We start from the raw sequence: 22,554 nt of genomic DNA, 5'->3' as shown, positions 1-22,554 counted from the left end.
GGGTAATGTAACATTTTAAGGCACACCTCATGAATATTTGAGCCACTGAAAGTACAATTCTGACAAAATAAAGAAATTATTTTACTGTGATTTGTTGTCCTTGATTAAAAATGTGGATTTTGTAATATATGGCCCTTACAAAACTTAGAGTTAGTTGATACTACTCTGGAAATATCCTGTTTGATTTGCTAGATGCATTAGAACTATTGTGATTTCCTTATTTGTTTCTGCTGACCACTTAATCACTTGAGCACTAGTCCACCAAATGTGGCAGACTCTGGGCAGTATCTAAAGGTACATATCCAGAACATGTCTGCCAATCATCCTACAGTCCTCAAATCTGGTGGTAGGGCATGGGGTTGTAAACTTTCTTTGTGATTACCACACCTCATACTTATAGAGGGCTTTCCATTTTATAAAGCTCTTTAAGCACAATATTTTATTTGGTCCTACCACTCCCTTTTGAAATAGGCAGGATCTGTACTTCTTCATTATTTTATACATAAGAAAACTGAATCTTTGCAGAACTAAATGATCTTCCAAGGTCATATTAAAAAATAGAGTAGTACTCAAAACCCAGTCCTTGGATTCTAGGCCGTTTTTTTTTTTTCTTTACTCAACTATGATGAGTCAGTGTAATTCTTGAGCAAATTTGTAAGAGGGGTTTATCAAAAATTATTTTAACTCATTATTGAAAATCAGATTGAAAAATGGTAAAAAGCTACAAAGTGCTATTTCCCCTCTAAATGAATGTATGGTACATATTTATAAGCTTTTAGTACAATAATGTTATAACTAAACAGCTGCTGAAACAATGAATTTTATGACCAGCATCTCAGTTAATGTTTTTCTTCTAAGCATGATAAAATAAAGTTTGTGTGAGACAACTCATCTACTTCAGATGCATTTAATATAAGCATCAGCAAAAGGATAATCAACAAGAGGAGAATGCATGAAATTAAGTCACATTGGCAGTAGAGTAAAATAAAAACACATGTTGGTTATCTATGTTTTTAACTCGTATGTATGCCTGATCATAGTGAATAATAATTTGTGAGATTCTTTAAAAGAAATCAAAACTAGGACTTTTTTTAGAGCTACATGGTAGAGACATCCATCCTTAGCTCATCATCAAATCACACATATTAATTGAGCACCTTTCATATGGATAGCTCCATGCTACATATTATAATAGGATAACAATCTGAATAAGATTTAGTCTCTATCTTTAGTTTACAATCAAAGGAAGGCGACATATATGTATGCAGCTAACTAGATTGTAAAAGAATATGCCACAGCTAAGGTAATGAGCTGCCCTGCAAGGTGATGAATTTCCTCTCCCTGGAGGGGTTCAAGCACAAGCTGGCCTTCCACTCAACAGCACTGTTACAACAGAAACTGATGCATGGGTAGAGGCTGGCAGTGAATCACTCGTAAGAGCACTTCCAATTTTACTATAAGCTCTAAAATAATACAGTTTCCAGTTAAAACTGTAAAATAAACCCCTTCTCAAAGCATTAGCTTACTATCGTATTAATGTTTTTTCCCTGCTTATGATTTTCTTTATTCATTATTCATATGTACTCGTGAAACACTTTTATTATTTCTTGAATGAAACATTTTCTACAAGAGAAATAGCCTGGCATGTCTTTTGTAATAGGAATTCCATCCAAGTTAAGTCCTAGAGTTATTCCAAGTGACTTTTTGTTGTTGTTTTCTTTCCCTTGAACAGCCCTCTTATATCTGATAGTGTTGATTCCTCCACCAGAACACTCTGCAGTTAATGCTATCACATTACTATTGCACACTGGATCAAAGGATTCTGTAAAAACTGAAATATGGTGTAATTAGTAGCCGAAAGCCTAACTAACAAATGTAAAATAAATTTTAGAGAAATACAAAATGTTATTTGGCACTGATCACTACCATATAAAGCATGTCAAATTAAATAGCATCCCAATATGCTAACAATGTGTTTTCTAAAAGGTGAAGAGGTTAATTGTGTTGTAAAAGGAATTTCCAAAAGAATGCATCATCTATTTTACATTGAAACCTCAATTTACTATGGCAGGAAACCCATATTACTGAACTTTGCAGATTAGCAAGTAATTGACCAAACATTCAGAAACAGTTTTCCCTAATTGTTGGTTGTTGGAGCGGTATATATTATTATATCTAGTGATCCTAATTAAGTTTAATAAGCTAAAGTGATCTTTGTTGTGAAGTAAAATTTTTATTATACATTTTTAAATTAATAAACTTATAAGAATTTGCTAAAAGAGTCCTGTGATTAAATTTGTCATGGTTGATATAAAACTGTTCAGCCATTTGGAGGAAATGAATTTTTTTAATGTTTTATGTTAGCAAATGAGAATTACTGATTACTATTCATCCTAACAATATTCACTTCTCAAATTATGAACTGAATGCATCTTGATTGTGGCTTATGGTAATAAGTAAAAAGTTTAATTAGTATATACAAATGTGTTGCACTTTTTTTCTATAAATCCTATAGGTTTTGTTTTCACTGAGTTTTATTTTTGAACTTGTCCAGCTTCCAAAGGGAGTAGAGAACCCAGTGAGAACTGATGGATTCCACACAGTGACCAACATAGTAAATACTCTCTCTCATGTATCTCCTTCCTTTTTTTAAAAGTTTTTTTTTTTTTATTTTTTTTGGGGGGGGTGCACAAGCAAGGGGAGTGGCAGAGGAAAAGGGAAAAGCAGCCTCCCCGCCAACCAGTGAGCCAGATGCCAATGCTGGACCTTGGGATCACGACCTCAGCCAAAGGCAGATGTTTAATTGACTGAGCCACCCAGGTCTCCCATGTGTCTCCTTCTTTTTAAGGACTGTATCAAGCCTTAGCTGAAGAAATACCAGAATGATTCTTAAAATGTAAAGTTATTAGTACACGGACAACATTACCAAGTGTTTGTTAAGAAGGGCAGGCCTGTAAATGTTCTACTTAGCCAACACAGTTTGTATTAATTGCAACTAACTTTCTTAGTGCCTGTCCCCTTTCACTATTTCTATATATATTACTGGTGCTAACTTAATGTCATCTGCATAGGCACAGTCTGTCCCAGATAATGTGTAATGGAGATAATTGGTATTGACAAATGTTTGTAGATATGTGAAATATTCATAAAAAATTTGGGCAAAATTCAAAATGATTCTTATATTTAAAACCTGCTACATATCATTATTTTAAAAGGCAGAGCATGATTAATTAGTTCACAGGCATTTTAAAAAGTCACATTAAATGAACAGCAGACCAAACTGAGGGAGGAAGCCACTAAAAATTAAGTTGTTATTACAGTTCTACTCTTTTATATGAGCATAAAATCTTTCAGTTGCTATAAAAGAAAACTCAAGTCAAAATAGCTCACACTATAGAGGAAAGGTATTGGCTCATGTGACCAAAATGTTCTGAACTTCCTTTTCTCCTTTCAGAGAAGCTTGCTTTGGCAGTTCACCTGCTGTGACCAGAGTCTCCTCTCTGTTCTTAGTTCTGCCTCCTCGGTGTGAACTCCATTCTTAGCGACCTCCTATCCTCAAGGCCTGACATGACACTGGCTCACAGTGCCTCCCAGGACTCTCCTCTTCCTCAGTAATGTCATATAGAGAAGAATAACAAAAAGCATCTTTTCCAGAAATCTTAGGGAAGGTCACCCTTCAATTCCTTGCGTGCATTGGGAACACAAGCCCTGCATCAGTTGCTCTGTGATGATTGTCTTAAGCCAATGAACCTTTAGTTCTATGGCTGAAGAGGAGTTCGACTTCCCTGGAAATATATGGGCTTTGTGGAGGAGGACAAATCCCCACAAAAATTGGGATAGGCTTTTATCAAGAGGAAAGAGAAATGGACCACCAGAAAATGTGCATGAAACTTGTGTTGTACATCTTTACCCTTCCACTCATCCTTTCTTTGCCTTTAAGTAATTAATAGAAAAATCATTTTCGTAAAGACCAAAGAACACAAAACCGGTGAACCAATTATTCTTATTCCTCCCATTTAGAGCCCATTACCACATGTGTTTATTACAAGAGGCTGCTTCCTACCCCACTTAACATCCATGGAAAGTAACTTAAAAAGTTGCTGAATCATAGTCTCTCTGATAATATACTTCACGGGCTAATTCTTCAATAGTTATCATAAATGCAAGCAGTCTTCTCTCCAAATGTAGAAAAAGGTAAAGATGTATAAAGTCCTTGCACCATTTAATCATATTCCACATTCCCTTACCTTTCCAGAGAAACCTGTAGGCCTTAATTCCTCAGGCTGGAGGTTCTGTGGTTCTCGAATTGGACCCTGGAGTCAATTAGCATAGATCCAAACATTCAGTTTCTCTATGCCCAAATCATATGTGATGGGGTCTAAGTAGTAGAGAGGTCCTTGCACAAGTTGGAACTGTGCCAGATATCTTCTATATTCTCCTTCAGATCCATACTCCACTTTTCTTTACCCTGGACTGTGTTCCAATAGTAATCTGTATCAACTGCTTGGATTCCCTTGTGTCTCTGATTTCTGGCTGGGCTTGGCCATTAAAAGGAACCAGTAGGAAATAAGCAGAGGGATGGAGAAGCATGTCATGAAAATTCTCTCCCCAGTTCTATGTCCTCTAGTAATTCACTGTGGGTTGACTGTGTCCATCTATAAAATCCCACAGCTCTTGTTAAGCAGTCCTCCCCAAAGAACTATCTTCCCTGGTTCCAGTAACTGCTTCTTCCCTTACCCTTCAGATATGGGGATGTCCAGAGCTCCCCACTATGACTAACCTGAGGTTGGATTGTTGGATTCCTTACATACACTTTTGTACTTAGTCCACTAACTAGGCTCACTCCAATTTACCCAGTAGAACGTACTATCTCTTGCCAGGACCATGACTGATACCACGGTCAACAGGGATATGGGAATAACATAAAAAAGAATAAAAAGTGGGAATGGCCCAATCACACTAGAGAGAAACATTAAGGAAAGTGAGAAATACAGCTGAACTACCAGGAGTGGGGGCCAGATGATAGAGCCCTAAATCCAGTGGACTTTCTAAAGTTTGGTTAAGAAGAATAAAAGAGCTACAAAATGTTTTTTGAGTATGATTGGGGTCTGTGGAAAATACCAGTTAATATTTCTCTTGTTGGTTTAGTGGACTGGTAATGAAAAAGACTTTAAAAAGAAAGAAAGTTTAAAGGACTATAACGACTATAAAGACATCTGGGCAAAGATGGATATAAGCCTGAGCAAGGGGAGTTGATAAAGCGGAAAGGTGAGGAAAAATAGATGCATAGAATCTTTTAATTATGGCGAGTTGAATAAGGAACATGAGAGGAGAGATATAGAGGGTAATCATGTAATTTACCATCCAAAACAGAACACCTCTGGAAGGGATGAAAGTTCCATTAATACATAAGGCAAGACAATAGATGTCCAGTGGGATTAGTCCCCATAAAACAGGGACGTGTAGTCAACCAAGAAAAAAACATTTCAGGATAGCAAACCTGAATTCTTTAGGAACTGATCGCTCTTGTTGAGGCCAAAGAAGTTAAGCACTAAGTCCAACTACGTGGGAATGGGAGAGATAGATAAAGGGTCATTTTTGTACATAAAATTGAAAATGCCCAGATAGCATTTGGCAGTACACCACCAAAGTCATGGTCAGTTGAGAACACAGGATAAGAAATATAAATTTGAATCTTGTCATCATAAAGAATGAATCTGTTCTACCAAAGAGATCATTTCCCTGCCAGAAATTCCTTCCCTCTTAACTAGTTATGCCCGTGAATTATTTCCTCCACTGCAGTCTAAGATCCTTAAGGGCAGGGCCAGCCTCTGATTCACTTTTGTAAGTCACCAGGCTTAGCACACTGTTGTATATCTAAAAGAAACTAATAAATGTTTGCTGAGTTAAAGATGTTTTACTTAGGCCACTTGAATAGCATATTCATTACCATGTCTCTTCCCTGCCACCACTCTGCCATACCTCATCCTTTACCTAAACAATCCTGCTGCTACTCAGTCCAGTTTGCTATGTAGAAATGAAGAAAAGTTTAAGAATCAATGTCTAGCTAGGGACTGAGCTATGGCAAGATTCCTGTGCTGTTGAAAGTAAGCCAGACCATAAATTACCTGTGTTGTACATAAAAGTCTTATGTCTTGTCTGGGCAATTGAATGGGCGATAGTTTCACAGTAGTACTGGCTAAATAGTGTTATATATTTAAATTCTGTATTTTTCTTACTCTCTTCCTTATATTTACTTTGGGGGAGGTGTTTTTGAGGTTGTATATTAGGAGATGTCATTCTCTCTTTTTTTTTTTTTTTGTTTACTAAGATGAATGGGGGAAATTTTTTCTATGTATTTATAACATTTTGATGACCCAGATCAATATTTGACCTCTAGCAAGGCAAGTGTACTCTGGCTGCCTACTTCTTCTCATGTTTTTGGCCATTGGTTTTATAGATATAAATAATGTCTTCCCTATCCATTTTACTTTTTAAAAAGCAGCTGCCATTTCATCATTTGTCATAAAACCTACTTCCCTGCTCTGCATCCAATAAATATGAAATACATGCTGATAGAATTTTTCATTCATCATTTGGCAAAAGTTTAGTAGGTGTTTGAAACAGTGCTAGGTAAAACACATGAGATATGGATTTTGTGGGTCAGGAAAACACAAAAATAAATTAATAAAATATTGTCCCCGACCTCACGCAGTAATAAATTTTTGTGGTGACTGAATTATGTGATTCTTTTGTCACAATATTATTTGACAGAACTAAAAATGTCTTAAGTGCTGTAGAATCTCCCTCTCTTTCTCTGTCTCCCTCCTGCCTTCCTTTCCTCCTCCTATTTAAAACAGCTATTTCCAGAGCATGTCAATATTGAATATTCATTAATTTTCAAAGTCCTGGGTTTTTGCCAGTTTACATTTAGTTGATGTTCCATTACACTGTTGAGCAGATTTCATGGTTCTCTAATCAAATTAGCTCACTTCTAAACACAAACATTTTTATAAGACACTTGCCCAGAGCAATTGTGACTTAGCTCCCATCTTATTTTTTAAATAAAAAAATCAAGCAGCAGGTTATGAAGTTCAGCACATCCCCTGCTGTGCAAAGAGACCAACACACAAGAGGAGCAGCCAGCCTTCCTGCAGCACCCACTGTAGATCAGAGAGTTGTTACATCACTAATATTCAAAGCCCCCTGGATTTCAATGATACTTTATTTATTATCTTAGCTGCTCAACACTTGTGATGCATAGCAATCTTCCACACATTCACTGCTTCCACCTTGATGATTGTGAAGTATCTTCTATGATGCATTTTGTCATTTAATATTACGTTTACTATGCAAAACACAGCTAAATCTTGACAGGCCCCATAAAAACCCATCCTAAATGAACCATTATATTGTATGCTGTCAACGTAGACTTAAAAAATACAGTGCCACTCCACCATGCTTGCAGAAGCAGCAGAAAATAGTGGGTGATGTAGAAAATTGGGAGTGATGTAGCTTCTGAAAGGGAGATGGCAACTACACATTTTGCAGTTGACAGGACATATCCCTGGTCCAGACATGGGGTGAAGATAACTGGGGAAATGGCAACAATTAATACGAATTTGATTCCGTTTGTGAAGTCGTTTTTGAACTCTTATGGGACAATTTTTAACAAGACCTCGATTGTCCAGAAGTTCAGCCAATGCAGGAGAACAAGAGGTACACACGGGATCGCACAAGGCCACTGCAGTGCGGGGTGTAACAACAGCGGACGCAGCACACCGAGGCACTGGCGAAGTGGTAGTGAATGGCAGCCCCTCGGGCTCTTGGGAAGCAATGAGCTCATGATTCCCCGGGCCTGTTAATCTTCTGAAATACAGTGCTGTCAGCCTACTGCGTTGGAATCATGGGGAGCAGCGAGTTCTGGGTCCTTTGGCACCTGACAATTTCCCATAGGCACAGAGGTGGTTTCCTATCTCGTCTGCATGTCCAGATCAACACGAAAAGTAATGAATACACAGATTCCTCTGCCCGAACTGCTCTACTTAAGTCCCAGAGTAGAGGCTGTATTTTTAAAAAGTGTGCTGGGCAAATCAGATGGCTAGCCAGGCATTGAAGACACAACTGTGTAGCTGTGACTTGCCAGATTAATTAGAGTCCCTGCTACCTATGATCAACACTGAAATATGCTTTCTGTTTCTTACAATCCCTGGCCTGATAAAAATCATCCATTTATCTCTCACCCCTAGCGACCCCTTTTGGGGCCGAGCTAACAACCAGATGACTATAGTGTAAGAGCTGCATACTTTAGCTTTCTTTCAGCCAGGATTATATCATCTCCAGGTAATTCAGCGTCTTCAACCAAAGGGAGTCAACAGAATACTGCATTGAAAATCATGGGTTATTTTTATTAATAAGAGTTAAAGCACAGAATTAGAAATTTGTATATTTTATTATCTCTAAAAATGGGCTTGTTCAAAGTCATCAATGCACAAATATTATGTATATATTTATAAATATATAAAACATGTATGATATAGAACAAATCTCATGTAGACTTGAAGACAGTAGGACTGTGTAATATTTTTGCTGGAAAACAAAACTGAACTCCTAAGAGGTAACCTATGGAAATCTAACAGTAACCTCTTGGAGAAAATGACAGAATCTTTAATATCACAACTAAAAATGTGAATGTTATGTTAAGATCTTTATATATTAAGTGCAGAGCTCTACTCTGCAACATGGTCTGATGGGGTAGGTACTCTTTAAAATCTATTCGGACCTTCATGGCATGAAGATTGCAACTTTGCCATATATTTAACCTGTATTAAGACTTCAGGCTATACATCCTGTGGCCATCCTGCTGTGGTGTACTAACATGGCTCATGTCTTCCAATGGGCAGATTTAGAACTGAAAGGGGACCTGTAATATCATTTTTTCTCCTATTTATTTTATTTGGAACTAGATATTAAATGCCTCCCTTTTACAAAATACCTGGAAATGCTTATTAAAATAAAAAGAACTATGCTTTTTAAATAAAGAAAGGAAAATAGTCTCTAAATTATAAAACATAATTATAATTACCTAATAATAATATAAAAATAATAATGATTATTAATGATGATATAGTTTTAAGAAAATATATCATCTATATCAAAAATTTTATATAACCATATAAAATATAATGTATTGTGTATTTTTATATATTTCATATATATTTTATATAAATATCTGTTTTATATTATTAACATGATATTTTGGAAAATATTATGTTAATATAATAATAATCTACATAATAATTATAATATCCAATTAAAAACAGTGAAATAGAATCTGTGTATGAGTATTGGAAAATTAAAAGGTTTTAGGATGTCCCACTGGGAAGCTGCATTGAAGTTGCCATAATCCATACTGTTGCAAATAATCTAGAATCTGGCTTGTTAAAAACAAAGCCAGAGAATAAAGATAAGACATTGGGGGCCAAACATGAAGAAATGAAACTGACCACCTGAATAAAGTTAGGACATTCGGAAGGCTTCAACCTCAATGCAGACATGCACTATGGAAAGTTCGCCTTCCAGAAAATAGACAATACAAGAAACTTCTGTTTTAAAGAAAACTCTAGTTAGAAAAATAAAATAAAATAGACTCACCCCTAAAAATGTATAATTTTGACCTACCTTCACACTGATGGAATTTGAATTTACATTTCTTGCAAGTATAATTTAAGAAATTAAGTTATAAAACTAACAGAAGTTTGTCCTGTGTCAGTAGGCCCTAAGGCACTCTGTGTGAATTCATAGCCACTCAGATTTCATATGATACAAAGAGATAAAACTGAGCTGGATGTGAACTCACAATGCAGAAAGATATATATCAACATGAGGGAGAATAAGCACAAAGAACACATGGCTGAATTAGATAAACAAGGAGTTTAGACATTCCAACTATTGCATACAGATTTTGTAGTAAGTACAATTAAACTTCTACTTTTTAAAATTTTTTTAATGAGTAGATCTAGACCATATATGGGAAAGAAGATTTGATCAAATAAAGCCAGAAGTATTCAAAAAAACAACGAAATAGAATCTGTGTATGAGTATAAAAAATATATATGTGTCCATATCTGTGTAATCACCACACAATTTTTAAGAGAATATTTCCAGAACCTTAGAGGATCTTTGTGTTAACCTTGCCCATCAAGATCCTTCCTTCTGTACCCCAGTAACCACGGCCTTGATTTATAGAATAATTATTCCCTTAATTTTACTTACTTTTCTTGAACAATATAATAATTAATTTTGTTTATATCTGAATTATACATAAGTAAAACTGTACTTTATTCATGTGGTTGTTGTCTTACTTTGCTCCAAATTACTTTTGAAATTCATTTGTGTTCACAGTTATAATACATTCACTTTTATTAGTCTACATTAATCTGTTGTATGTACATACCACAATCAACCTGTTAATTCTAGTGTTCATGAGCCCAGATACAATTCCACGAGTAATAATATAAACATCAAAAGGAAGTAATTAAAATTAATGTCACATAATTAAAAGTAACGCTATATAATTAAAAGTAACATTGAACAAAAAATTTGAAATTATACAAACTGCATCAAAGAGAAACTCAGTAAAGATTAAAAGCCACAGACAGAGGATGAAAACGTATAACATATATCTAACCAAATATCTAGGAACAGAATAAAGACAATGGAGAGAGGAAGAATACTTTAAGGAGAGAGTTTCCCAGAAATTAAAAAAGAAATGAATATTTATATATAAGATGCACAGCAAATAACATATACGATAAAAGGCTAGTATCCAAAATATATAAAGAACCTATAAAACTCAACACCAAAAAACCCCAAACGATCCAATTAAAAAATGGGCAGAAGACACAAGCAGACATTTCTCCAAAGAAGACATACAGATGGCCAACAGATACATGAAAAGATGCTCAACATCACTCATCATTGGGGAAATGCAAATCGAAAGCATGAATTATCACCTCACATGTGTCAGAATGATTAAAATAAAAAATGCAAGAAATAAGTGTTGGTGAGGATGTGGAGAAAAAGGAACCCTCAATGCACTGTTGGTGGGAATGCAAACTGGGGCAGCCACTCTAAAAACAGTATAGAGGTTCCTTAAAAATTAAAACTAGAACTCCCATGTGATCCAGTAATCACACTACTGAGTATTTACCCCAAAAATATGAAAATGCTAATGCAAAAGGATATATGCAACCTTATGTTTATTGCATCACTATTTACAATAACCAAATTATAGAAACATCCCAAATGTCCATCAATAGATGAATGATAAAGTTCATATATATATGTATATATATTCCAATAAAATAGAATATTATTGAGTTATAAAAAGAGTGAAATCTTGCCACTTGCATAGATGGACCTAGAGGATATAATACTAAGCCTAATAAGTCAGTCAGAGAAAGACAAACACCATATGATTTCGCTCATATGTGGAATTTAAGAAGAAAAACAAGCAAACAAAGGAAAAGAAAAAAAACAAACAAACCAAAAAACAGACTCAACTATAGAGAACAAACTGACAGTTACCAGGGGGGAGGTGGGTGGGGGGGATGGGTGAGATAGGTAATGGGGATTAAGAGTACACTTATCACGGTGAACATTGAGTAACATATAGAATTGTTAAATCACTATATTGTAAACTAATACAACTAATATTGATGTACAATATAATATTGAAACTAATATAACACTGTTAACGGCACTGTAATTGAAATTAAAAAAAAAAAAGATGCACAGCAAACAGGAATTTTACCAAAAATGGAACCTTACTAAGAATTATTCTAAAAGACATAATTTAGAAACAAAGAAAATAATCCTAGAAGGAAGATCTGAGTAGCAAGAAGGAATGGTGAAAAAAGATATTGTATATATTTGGTTAATCTAAATAAACACTCAGTATATAAAATAGTAACAATGATTAACTTATGAGACAAAGAAAAAGATTAAATCCTGCACAAGTTTAACATTTATAATGTGTGGAAGTGTGATTACAATTCAAGTGCTCATTGATCCTTGTATTATTCAAGAAGTACGTGAATTTATTTTTTTATTTTTATTTTTTTTTAAAGATTTTATTTATTTATTTGATATAGAGACAGCCAGAGAGAGAGGGAACACAAGCAGGGGGAGTGGGAGAGGAAGAAGCAGGCTCATAGCGGAAGAGCCTGATGTGGGGCTCGATCCCATAACGCTGGGATCACACCCTGAGCTGAAGGCAGACGCTTAACTGCTATGCCACCCAGGTGCCCCAAGAAGTATGTGAATTTAAACCTTAGATTAATGTTTAAATTTCCAAACCGAAGTTGGTAGAAGAAAATGTAATAATAACAATAACAACAACAGCCATAATAAATAAAAATAATCCCAGGAAGCCAGGAAGTGAAGTAAAATGACCAAAAGAGTATGTAAACAAATATTGTAGAAAGAATTCAAATATATCAGTAATCAACAAAGTAAGTTCACAAGTCAAGTACTAATAAGCAAAGGTAGGTTGGAATTAAAATGAGGAAATCCTGCTCCATATTTAAAACAGTTCCTCCTAAAAACATTGTAAGTTTTGAGGTGTCTGACTGGCTTAGTCAGAAGAGCAAGCAACTCTTGATCTCGGGGTTGTGAGTTTGTTGGGTGTAGAGATTACTTAAATAAATAAACAAACAAGGAAACATTACAACTAGCTTTAAAGTTAAAGAATGAAACATGTTCTACCAGTTAGGCAACACTGAACAAAAGACAGCTGGGAACAGTTGTTAGTACGGCAGCAGTAGGCATACCGCATCTCAACACATAACTTAAGGAAAGGATTCCTCAGAAGCTAGGAAGTTCTCAACTCCTCTGAGGGAATAACAGGCTCAAAGCACATGAGGCAAAACTGATAAAGTTAAAGAAAACTTAATTCATTTACAGTTTTAGTGAGAATATTTAACACTCTTCTTCCAGTAATCAACGTTTGCAGCAAACAAAAGATTAGTGACAATATAGATTTGACATCAGAATTAGATAACTTGGTATAATAGACATTTCTCTCCAGCACACATAGAATATTTATGAAAACTGACGACCTAACTGGACATTTCTCAAGTCCTGTATCATACAGACCAGGATCTTCGACAAGAGAAAAAAGGAAAATGATCATCGTTGACATAGTGAATAGCAACACCAATGACAACAGTGAGCCTTAAAAAGAGGGCAATTTTTTGAATATTTTAGAACATTTTCCAAATAGCAATGGTCAACTAATTAATCAAAAAGAAAACTTGAAAAGATTTGAAAGTCAATGAAAATGAAAATATTACATAAGGAAGCTTGTGGGACAGGGCTAACACAGCTTTCAAAAACAAATTAAGCTTAAAATGTTTCTATTAGAAAAAAGAAAAGGCCAAAATATAATTAATTAAATACCCGTCTTAAGTACTCTCTTAAGTACTCTTTTGTACAGCACCCCGAGTTCATGCTTGCATACAAATGTCAGTTTTCATTTTGTGACCTCAAGTTCCTTGTCCTGATTAGACTCAGCTTAAACTCAAACTCTTTTCCTGTTGGTCTGACAGGGTCATTGATGGACTTAGTCACACCCCTTTACAGGACTTCACAGCCCGACCTTCACCCAGTTGTACAATCTCAGCCTTTCACTTTTTAAAATCAAATATATGAACCATTTATACAGTCAATCTATCCTTTTCTTTCAAGACATTTGCATCTTCCCATTCTGTCTCGGGTTTTAATAATCTAGTAACCTCTCTGATAGCACTGTGGAACGTGCTTCTAGTGGTCTTGAAGAGATGAAGAAATGAACCACCTGAATTTACATGTGTTCATTATACTGAAGAGAACTGAGTCCTCAGGCTTGGTGTTCAGATGTTTTCTTTAGGATGATAAAAAAGAATATTTTTCTCAGTCTTTAAGAAAAGCTAGATGACCCTACCTGAGGATCTCATTGCACATGTACCTTAGACTAAATTCAGAGCCTGTCGACATTTTCAGAACGGACATCTGCTCACATTATACATCTTCTGCACCTTTGTGCTGGAAGTACGCAAACACGTTTCCTCTGTACAGGAACTATGGAGGACAAGCAGGTGAGATTTTTTTTTTTTTTCACAATTCCCAAGGGAAATAAAGATACTGATCAGTGAGAGCAAAAGCTCCAGTAGGCATTCCACTTTGTCTTTGAGTATGGGAACTCATCCTGCCTTCTTAAAAGGAGCTAAAATAAAACTGATACATTAACCAGAAAACCCTAAGCAGCCCTCTCCAAGATGAGCTTATCTGAGCAAATTTAATCACATGCCTTGCTCAAATTAAATGATATATTCTATTTCTGGCAGAAATCTAGATAATTTCTGGTGAGGGCATTTTGTTGTGTTGTGCAGCCATGTACAATAACTACCTTTGACCCTTGAGAGGATATGTTCTCTACAACAACTGAAGAGTCCCCTCCTATCAGTTACAAAAAAATATATTCTTCAACATTGAATAGTACTTTATATTTATAGACCAGTTCAGCATCATGCATCACCCCCAGTATTCTGCATATATTAATTTTATTTATTCCTCACAGCAACCCTATGGTTATAGGTTCCTTTATCCTCATTTTACTGAGAGGAAACCGAGGCACAGATAGTTAAACAGAAGTAAGCTGACAAAAGTGAATGGGAAGTGAAAGAGTTAAGATTTGAGTCCAGATAAGCTGGGCTTCAGAGCCCATGTTTGCAACCTTATTACTTCTACCTTCATTTTGAGTTTCTGTGGATATCCTAAGACTCTATAGTAAAATATGGAAATCAATAAGCTAAGTTATACAAAGGTTTCTAAGATTCATTCAATGCTACTATCACCCATCTTGCCCCAACTACTTCCTTCATTACTGTACTTTCATCCTAAGCCACATAGTGCCTGTCTTCACTGGGGACTTCTTGTATTTAGAATGTAATTGTTCAGAGTTTAAGAGTCACCATTATGTAAACCATAATATATTTTATTGATTCTTCCAACTATATTCTGAGTAGCATGTGAGTAAAGGCCTGAGCTTTGGAATGAGACTGTAAATTCCAATTCAGATCTACATATTCTAGCATATTCTAGCATATTGGGGGAGTTGGTAAAATAGCCTCAATCAGCATCAATTTCCTCTTTTGTAAAATACTGATATTAATAGTACTAACGCCACATAGTTGTGATGAATAAATTAGATAGCATATAAAAAGAAGTTGGACAAATTTTATGTGACTCATTAATTGCCCAAAACTTTAAAAAATTAATGGTTCAAGGATGCAACTGCTGAATAATTTGCAAAAAAAAAAAAAATTATGATGAAGATTTTAGAAAATAATTAATAGTAAAGTGATTTACGATTTAATGTTTTTCTAGGATACCCAACCTAAGCTCTTGTACTCATCTAGAATGCATTTATTGTAGGAAGCCAGTATGACTTTCTCATTTGTTAGGTTTCAGACACCAGAGTTTAGTGTTTTAAACATCTTAATATATTCAGGAAAGCCCAAAAGAAATTGGCGAAGGCTCAGAGAAACCAAATGCAATTAAAAAAAAAAAAAAGTAACTCTTAAAGCACTAAGGAAAGTGTTATTGAATGAGCACTACTCTGACCGTGCCCTATGATTCTGGTGAAGCTTGCGTGAAAACATAAAACACACTCAACAGAAATTGTAAATGCTCTGGGAGTGGCTAGAACCAGGAAGTGCCATAAATCCTTGGAGGACACCTACATTTACACAATTTGGAAACAGATTATTTAGTGAACTTTAGCCAAACTGATCTAATGTAATTTTTGCTGTTCTAATAAAGGCAGATTAGATCATGGGCAAATCTGGGATGTAAGAAATTTGTGGGCATCCATATGTGTTTTGAAAGAGATCTATTTTCAAGCAAAGGCATAGCTTAAAGGTGCTCCTACGGATACACATTTTAGCTAAATATTAACTGGCCAAATGAAGAATGAAGACAAAATTACTATTATAGAATGAGTTTTAAATAGATTTGAATTTTTACTTAAAAGTACAGTTTTAAACAGAAATGAATTTTGAATTTTATGGTTTGGGAAAAATAAATTCTCACTTAGATTGTTCCTGCAGTAAATAATAAGGATTTGAGGTACAAAATGATGCTTTTACATAGGGCCTTGGAAGAGTCACATATTTGGTGATGCCTTGTTTTCCTCTAACAATTTCATTTTTTAAACCTTTAAACTGTATACATATGTTTTATTATGCCTTAAACAATGTTGATTTATTCTGAGTATTATCCTACTTGACTTTGCAGTTTTTCTTCCTTAGAACACATTTTTGAGGGGTCAACAGCTACATTCTTATTTTATGATTTGAAGAAGATCCACTTAGGATTTTTTTTTCCAGGCCTAGTGGCCTATTTCAGGCCTTAGTGAAATGAAATGAAAAATTTTAAATATAAATTTTAAATTGTAGTTAAACTCATTCTGTTGAATGTTATAAACATTAGCAAGAAGATTAGAATAACAGTACAATATTGCTATTATTATAGCTTAGATTATTACTCAAATTTTATTGACATTTATTAATCTAAAGGTATATGTATTTAAGTCTCAAAAAAGATATAAAGACCTCCCAGTATTTTATGCTTTATAATATTAATGTTCAAAACATGTTGTATTTATTTTAGAACACCCTATAATATTTATACATAAATTATCAGCTTTCACAATCATCAGTAATTGTAGAAATATTAAATACACATTTATATACAATCGAGTCATAGAATTTTAACATGTAGAACATAAGGAGATTTTTATTCCAAGTTACAGACAGAATCCTTACCTATACTTGGAGGTATTATAAGATATTAACCTATTAAATATAAACAAAAGTCCAGGTGGACTATTCCAATGACTACTACTTTTATGCTGATTAAACATAACGCTACCTTACAGAATTAAATGATTATTATTCCCAAGCAAGTTCAGAGATACCAAAAAATAAAATGAAATATGCATTTGGTCTTCAGCTTTCCAAATGTTCAATCTGAGGCTCAAACACCTGAACAAATATTTGAAAGACTCTGAGTTCAAAGCCAAACTTCTGTGCCTTTGAGGCTGGTAGAGAAAACACTGATATTAACAATTATTTGAACTAGTATCTTAAAAATTTTAATGCAACACCTTTTTTTCTTTTTCTCTTCACCCTGCTTTTCCTCTTCATATCCCTTTCTCTTTCCTTCCTAAGAAATTTTATTCTAAAGTCGTGAGGGGGCGAGGCAGGGGGAGGGTAGCAGCAGTGGCTGGAGCAGGCTGTCAGAGTCCAAGAAAGGGAGAAGGAAATCCATACGGAGAGTGATCTGGTATGGGAGGTCAGAGTTCAAGCAGGTAGGAAGGATGTCCCCATAGAAGGGCAGCCTGGTATGGGTCCTCCGTTAAGGTGAGGAGGCCATTCATGCAAGGGAAGGCCTTGGCTTGAGGAGTCAGGGCCTCAGTGGGTGAGGAGGAGTGGCCTAAGGTGGAGTATCAAATGTAAGGTCAAAGGGTTTCTGCTCCTTTGGGCCACTCCTGCTTCCTTTACTTAATGTTTACATAATAGGTCTTTTCCTCATCCTTTTACAAAATGTGTTTTGTTTTTTTTTCTGGTTTATACCACAAACTTCCACAAAGATTTACTTACAAAAGGTAAATTAAGAATGAGTAAGTATAGATAATTTTGCTATAACTATCAGGTGCATGTATCACTTCAAATTAGTATTTTTGTATTTTTTGGGTAAATACCTAGCAGTGCAACTGCTGGGCCGTAGGGCAGTTCTATTTTTAACTTTTTGAGGAAACTCCATACTGTTGTCCAGAGTGGCTGCATCGTTTGCATTTTCATCAACAGTGTAAGAGTGTTCCCCTTTCTCCGCATCCCTGTCAACACCTGTTGTTTCTTGTGTTGTTGATTTTGGCCGTTCTGACAGGCCTGAGGTGATATCTCACTGTAGTTTTGATTTGCGTTTCCCTGATGATGAGTGAGGTTGAGCATCTTTTCAGGAGTCTGTTGGCCATCTGCATGTCTCCTTTGGAAAAAAAAAAAAATGTCTGTTCATGTTTTCTGCCCATTTTTTAATTGGATTATTTGGTTTTGGGGTGCTGAATTTTAGTGTTTTTTATATATTTTGGATGCTAACCGTTTATCATATATGTCTTTTGTAGATCTCTTTTCGCATTCCATAGGTTGCCTTGTAGTTTTGTTGATTGTTCCCTTCACTGTGCAAAAGCTTTTTATTCTGATGAAGTCCCAATAGTTCATTTTTGCTTTTGTTCCCCTGACTCAGGAGGCATATCTAGTAAGAAGTTGCTACAGCCAATGTCAAAGAGATCACTGCCTGTGCTCGCCCCTAGGATTTTAATGCTTTCCTGTCTCACATTTAGGTCTTTAATCCATTTGTGGAATTTAAGAAATGAAACAAACGATCATAAGGGGAAAAAAGAGAGAAGCAAACCAAGAAACAGACTTTTAACTATAGAAGAACAAACTGATGGTTACCAGAGGGGAGGTGGGTGGGGCATAGTTTAAATAGGTGACGCGGTTATTAAGGTGTGCAGGTAAGTGTAATGAGCACCGGGTGTTGTATGTAAGTGTTTAGTCCCTAAATTATACACCTGAAATTAATATTACACTGTATGTTAACTGACTGGAGTTTAAATAAAAACAAAAAAAAAGGGGCGCCTGGGTGGTGCAGTCATTAAGCGTCTGCCTTCGGCTCAGGACATGATCCCAGCGTTCTGGGATTGAGCCCCATATCAGGCTCCTCTGCTGGGAGCCTGCTTCTTCCTCTCCCACTCCGCCTGCTTGTGTTCCCTCTCTCGCTGGCTGTCTCTGTCAAATAAATAAATAAAATCTAAAAAAAAAAAAAAATTAAAAAAAAAAAACAAAAACGGGTAAGTGCTTCAAGGGACCATAAAACCGATGTCTGCACTTCTAATTGTTGTTCATGTGTGATTCTGGAGAGCTACCTTAGTCTCCCTCTATCTATATTTTCTCATTTGTACAATTGAATAATGTATTTTTATTTCCTAATCTTCAAAAATACTAAAGACTCATTATTTCCTTGGAGAGATCTTGACACCTGATATACACTACATAGTAATACACAATCTTGCGAAGCATTTTAGCCATTGTGGAAATTAGTACCATTATTGACTCTGGATCTATGAAACGTTTAAGCTTAAGTCCAGGAACCAGTTCTCAGTGTCACCGATGCACATTCCTAGCTTTGCAGTATAAGCAAAAAAGGAAAATTTTGGTTCATAGGAATGGTGAGAAATATGACTTGAACTTTTGTGTTCTGACTTATTTTTCTTAAATCACCATTCGGATGTCCAATCCAATTCATACGGATTACACAAACCACATGGGATTTTTATCTAAAGCAATTACTTAACAATTGATTTGTTTTTACTACATTAATGACTTTTCTACATTGATGATACAGTTTCTTCCAATTTAAGTTTAAAGAGAGGCATTTATAAACAATGGTTGAAATTTTTCAGGTCACTGAAGTAGCAACGTCCTGGAGTTGTACTTACAACATGCCAAGCACTCACTGTGGGAGTTGCCAGATGAAAATCCATAGGCAAGTTCCAGCTCTCATAAATATGTACTTGGTCAGGCTGACACAGTCTTTAAATAAAAATTGAATTGGACTTCTGGTAAGAGACGCATGATCTCTTCAGCTCAGCCCAGGCCCCACCCTTGCCTATGTCCTTCTCCCAAATCTAATTCATACATTTATGTATTGGCCTGACCCTTGCAGGTATTCGAGTTTGCTCATGATTTAACGTAACTGCCAAAGTGACAAAACTTAATGAAGTATAGGAAATTAGGCATGCTGTTAAAACGACTTGAGTAATTTGAAACTATATATTTTCAAGCATATCCTTAAGTAGGTGACAATTATGTTCACCAATTACTGAATCACAACAGAACGGGTGCGTGAGAAAATAACATGATCGTGTGCTATTCTTGCTAAACACCTATAGTGTTCTAAATGAAAGTATCAATAATTTTTAGCCAATAAGATTGCTGTATAAGCAAAAGGTAGCTGCTCCCAAGCCAAAGTTGGTAGCAGATGCAAGGTGCCTCATTTCCAATGGTATCTGCTAAAAGGAATAGAGCTAATGCTATATAATTTAATTCATAGAGTGTTAATTACAGGATATAAAATGTTCTGTAAATGAGCCATTATGCATTTTCCATTTTGTTGGTTATTTCAACCAACTTCAAAATTGAGCAAATTTTTAGTTAAGATGCAAGTTACATGTACTGAGAAACAGTATTATCTATAGAGTAATGCCCTTGTTTGGAAGCCTCAGATCCTAAATTCCATTAGTTCTGTGGACTTCCTACATGATCTCAGGCAAGCCTCCTCTCAGCACAGAAGTCTTTACAGCTTATAAAATGAAGACTAATACCTGCTGCAGATTAATCCTGCTGATTACGTAGATTTAAAACACTGATTTATAAAAGACATTGGGCTTTTTGGAAGCAAATGAAAGGCAAAACAAACACATGTTTTTATTGTTATTGTTATAAATTCATTATTATTTTGGTTGATAGTTTTCTCAATGACAGATTTGTGCAAGAGATCATTATTTGGAAGAATTGTGTCCATTCTAAAAGTCTATTCATTTGTTAAGTTAACCACCCACAAGACACTTCATTTTATCTGTAATTTGTACGTTCTTTAACTTCTGTTGAATTACTGAAGAGGAAAGTTTTTTCTTTTTTTCGTGCTTGGAAATACCTTATTATAAATCCTATTTCACATTCCTCCCCCCAAAGTAGAAAAGAAAAAAAAAAAAAGAAAAGAAAAAAAGAAAAAGAAAAAATCCCCCTAAACCAACGCATAATCTAAATGAATTAGTCTATAAACACCCATCAAAATATTTTTTTATTTTCATTTCCTACATGAAATTGCACAGGATATGACTCAATATACTCTGATCTTAAATAATTGGAAGTGGAAGATAGTGTTTTTTTACAGAAAAAGTAAACAAAAGCCTAATTTATCCAGACAAATAACCTACATACGTAGGAAGGTGTCTGTGTTCAGACTTTGGAATGTGGCATCTATGAAGCTCCCCTTCATACCAATCACCTTACATCAGCTCACCGTCAAGACGGATCATAAGTAGTTGCAACTGGGCTTGTTAAGTTTATTATATTTTTGGAGTAAATGACCTTGATTTTTGCCTTATTTTCTTTTTATTGGTTTATCACGATAATAGATAATCAACATTGCATGTTATGAAATCCTGCATAAGCACCGGTATAGAATTAGCATTAAAAAGTTCAAGAAATGTATTACATTATAAAATAACGAAAATAGTGGTATACCATAATTCACACCCACCTATGTCTATCATTAACAGTTATGAAAGGAGCAAATCGATTTCATTGTTGGAAAGTCCTGGGTATTTCATGCCATCATTTGATGTGTACATATGAATAAACTCTTAAGAAGAAATGAGGAAGAGAAAATAATGTCGTAGTGATAGAAAATAATAATCAGTTCAGCGAGTGATCCAGCTGAGTACAAATTGAAGTCACTCAATTCTTCCCTTTGTCTCTTCACTCTTTTTCTTTCATTTATATTCATGGACTAAGAAGAGCCCTCAAAAAATCATCTCATAGAGCCACGATGAGATAATATAATCAAGATAATTCCAAGAGTCAGTATCTAGTAATGAGATCTGTCAGGAAGTATATTCATTGTTTCATCATCTTGACTCATGAAATGGTTTTCTGCATGTCACCTCGAAAAACTCTCTTTGTAACAATCAGAACTTAGGGACATCAGCTCACATTCTTCCTTTCAGGGTCAGACTTTCTCTTATCTCTCTTCTGTGCTGAATTCTGTCCTTTTCCCAAAATTCAGGTGATAATTGGTGATAAAGTCTTTAAAGAGATTATTAAGAATGAAGTCTTTATGGTAGGCTTTAATTCCATACAATTGGTGTCTCTATAAGAAGAGGAGATTAAGATGCAGAGACAGAGACACCAGACACTTGCAAGCACAGAGAGAAAAGCATGTGAACACACAACAAGAAAGCAGTCATCTACAAGTACAGCAGAGAGGCCTAGGAAGTAATAAAATCTGATATTTTGATCTCAGACTTTTAGCTCCCAGAATGGTGAGAAAATATATTTCTCCTAGAAAACTAACAGAATATCATATAGCCACCTCTGGATGTATCTTTTTATGTCCACTTAATAGTGTAATGGATGTCTAATAAAGCAGAGAGTCAATGAAATTGAGCATTTCCTTTGAAAGGAGTCCTTAGAAATTATGCATCTGATGTCTAAAGGTAAAGGACACAGGCAAATTAGAATAGCCTTCCTATGAAATTCCCTTCTCAGGCAAATTGTAAGAAGTCCTTTATTCTTAGAGAAAATACTACAGTTTTTTCTAGCACTTTAGCAGAAGATGCCTCTCCTCTTAGTAGGTACATTTAATCACTAGTGAGTAGGTAAACAG

This window comes from Ursus maritimus, unplaced genomic scaffold, assembly GCF_017311325.1.
Source record: "Ursus maritimus isolate PB19 unplaced genomic scaffold, ASM1731132v1 scaffold_13, whole genome shotgun sequence".
NCBI classification, from domain to species: Eukaryota; Metazoa; Chordata; class Mammalia; order Carnivora; family Ursidae; genus Ursus; species Ursus maritimus.
The sequence above is the reverse complement of the archived record's forward strand: the minus strand, read 5'-3'. Positions refer to the sequence as shown.